Here is a 3,955-nt window from a genome sequence, read left to right as displayed (position 1 = left end):
ATTATGAATAAACAAACCTCATTTAAAATCAACATATTTTTTCCGTCTTGATGATTTGACTGGATTCCACTGAACACCCTTTATACTCCTTATGATTATATGTCAATGTTCAGAACCCTACCCTTGGCATTGAGGGAGAACTTTCACTTGGTCAGTTCTACATGATTCGAATGTGTACAAGATAGATTGTTATCTGACATCAGGATCCATATGGTAGTTTAGTTGGTAGATACCTGGCCTGTAGTGTCATCATTTCAAAGCCTCATGAAGACAGAATTGTTCTGATATCATCTACTGAGCAGTGAATGTTTGGTTGCATTTCATTCTGATACAGACATAGTGACTAGAAAAATGATATGCCAATAGTAATGCAAGTCGGGTACAGCCTAAGGTTAGGAACATTTTTGTTTGGAGTATCCCGATCTATCTTAATGTCCTATTTCTTCTTTTGTTTTTACATTCTTTTCCGTATAGATGGGCATCTAATTCTCAAGGTCCTTAGAAGTAATGTCTACTGTAGACACACATCAAAGGTTCCTGCTAGTAATGGCCACATTTTAAACTCCCAAAGGTCCCTAGAAGTAATGTCTACTGTAGACACACATCAAAGGTCCCTGCAAGTAATGGCCACAGTTTAAACTCTCAAAGGTCCTTAGAAGTAATGTCTACTGTAGACACATCAAAGGTCCCTGCAAGTAATGGCCACAGTTTACACAGGTCCTTGCAATAAATGTGCACAGTTTACACACCAAGTGAGTCCCCACTAGTAATGCCCTGTCTCATCAAGTCCTCACAATGACTACACAATGTCCCTACAATGATGGTGTAAAGTGAGGCCCAAACATACTCTAGTCAAACCTTAGTTATTTGACGTATTCTAAAAAACGACACCTGCCATCATAGACGGCTGTTTTGTCCACCAATACAACGTATTGTATGTTTCCTAAACCCACTGGAAATAGAGGTACCCACAAGTCATGTGTGAAATTATGGTCCTGACAAGTCATGCCATACAAGTATGTGTGTGTGTGTGTGTGTGTGTGCGTGCGTGTACCGGCACGCGTGTTTGTTTGATTAGGTGGGGGGGGGGGAGAATGTCCTGACAAGGTTAAATCCATCCATTCAATGCTCTGCTCTCAGACGGCCTGGACCTGTGTGTTCTCTATTATTATTTGACCCCATTCTTAGTCTTTACACAATCTGTACATTTTTACACATTTTATATTTTTAATCATTTGAGTACTTTTGGGTTGTCTATTACATTATCTGTTGCAAAGCATGTCATAGTCAGTAACAGTAAGTTGATTTGGCTTTTTTTATCTCAAATTCCGATTTTTATGTATTCTGATTCCTCTATGGGGCTATTGGGGGTAGGAGCCTCTGATGACCACTGCAGAGACCGCGCGATATGAAGGGACATACTTATTCTAGATTGGTTTGCTTTGTTCACATGCGTTTTTGCTCATTTGATTACACTCCGGTTAAGTTGATTTTCGGATAAGTCGATTTTGTCTCGGTTCCCCTGGGCATCGTCTTATCCGGAGTCCACTGTACTTACCTGCTTGATATAGATATTATGATGTTGACGTCACTCGGGGTCTTTGTTATTGTTTTATTGCCATCCGCGTTTATGAGTAATTCTCACAAAACTGTATTAACCAGACTATAGATAGAATGAAGTTGACGTCACTCGGGTCTTTGTTATTGTTTTTTATCATCCGCGTTTATGAGTAATGCTCACAAAAATGTATTAACCAGACTATATACGTTCAAGGTTACACATAATTTTGTGTGTTGGTCCTTTTTACTTCCGGATGGCAATGTTATGAGCTTCTTAGCCAAACGCATACTATCTATAGAAGGAATGAAGTGGACGTCACTCGTGTCTTTGTTATTGTTTTTTTATCATCCGCGTTTATGAGTAATGCTCACAAAACTGTATTAACCAGACTATAAGCGTTTAAGGTTACTCATAGTTTTGTGTGTTAGTCCGTTATACTTCCGGATGATAATGTTGTGAGCTTCCTAGCCAAGCGCGCACTGTCTATCCAGCTTCGTCCTCATAGACGTTGGCTGCCCGCAGTCTGCGATGACAAATGTCCGCCAATTGCATTACTAACAATGACAAATTTCAAAAGTTTGAAGTCGAAACCAATTGGCCAATGAAAATTGGGTTTGATATTTTGGATTTTTAAAAAATCTAAAATAAGTCACTGAATGCTACTAACAGATAAATCATCAGAATGATAATAATTAACATAATAATAATAGTAATAATATCAATACTACTACTAATACTACTACTACTACTACTACTACTACTACTACTACTACTACTACTACTACTACTACTACTACTACTACTACTAAGACTACTACTACTACTACTACTACTAATAATAATAATAATAATAATAATAATAATAATAATAATAATAATAATAGTAATAATAATAATAATAATAATAATAATAATAATAATAATAATAATAATAATAATAATAATAATAATATAATAATAATAATAATAATAATAATAATAATAATAATAATAATAATAATAATAATAATAATAATAATAATAATAATAATAATAATAATAATAATAATAATAATAATAATAATAATAATAATAATAATAAACAGAAGAAGAAGAAGAAGAAGAAGAAGAAGAAGAAGAAGAAGAAGAAGAAGAAGAAGAAGAAGAAGAAGAAGACGAAGAAGACGAAGAATATTACTATTCTTATTTTGTTTACTGTTAGGCTGTAGTAATCGAGTTTTTCCCCCAAAACCAAAAGGTTATAACAATGAGTGTTGGAAAACAGGATAAGGGAATTAATAGAACAAACAAAATGGAAAACAGGATATAGGAATTAATAGAACCAATACAATGGAAAACGGATAGGGGAATTAATAGAACCAATACAATGGAAAACGGGATATAGGAATTAATAGAACCAATACAATGGAAAACGGGATAAGGGAATTAATAGAACAAACAAAATGGAGAACAGGGTAGAGGAGTAGAACAAACAAAATGAAAAACAGTATAAGGGAATATAACAAACAGAATAGAAAACAGTATAATGGAATAGAACAAACAAAATGGAAAACATGATAGGGGAACAGAACAAATAAAATGGAAAACGCGCCAAGTCTTACCCAAATTCTTGACTGGTAAACAACGACATAAAATACGAGCTGCTTGCAGACAAAATGTTTCTATGAATTGGATACCTCTGTTTGCCCACCTGGAATTTTTTTTAAAAACACGACACATTATCAGGTTCGATTGCGATGAAGGGTACCAAAATCAAAAGCATAATAAATACAGTAGAATCTGATAGCTCAGTTGGTAGAGAATTCGCTTCACACGCAAAGGGATCGAGATCGATCCCTCCTCCTCCTCCTCCTCCTCCTCCTCCTCCTCCTCCATCTCTACTTTCTAATATAACAATTGCTTTCCCTGGTCAACAGCAACACTTAATATTTAGGACGGGACGTGACGCCTGCTAGGCGAAATTACAATTTTTTCCCCGACAGAGACAACGCTGTTAACGCCCATGTACTCATTTTACACATGAGTACGGTGAGAGAATGTTAGTAAATATCCTTCTCCAGGGACCCAACTAAGCACCGAGCGAGGCCCGAATCCAGGACCTTTCGATCTGAAGCGAGTTTCCTACCACTAGACCTTATAGCCGCACAATATATATATATATATATATATATATATATATATATATATATATATATATATATATATATATATATATAAAGTCACTCACATATTTTTGGCCGATACATATGTTTTGATGATCTCCATGTCGTCAGTCGGCATAATGTCCGTAGTGTGCTTTTTTCATGACAACAATGAAAAAAAAACATTATCGCGCACTCTTGTACCTTCATGTAGCCACCAACACTCATAAATATATATATACATACACATAAA

This window comes from Berghia stephanieae, chromosome 8, assembly GCF_034508935.2.
Source record: "Berghia stephanieae isolate SIO BIC M18660-M18661 chromosome 8, UCSD_Bste_1.3, whole genome shotgun sequence".
NCBI classification, from domain to species: Eukaryota; Metazoa; Mollusca; class Gastropoda; order Nudibranchia; family Aeolidiidae; genus Berghia; species Berghia stephanieae.
This window is presented reverse-complemented; position numbering follows the sequence as displayed.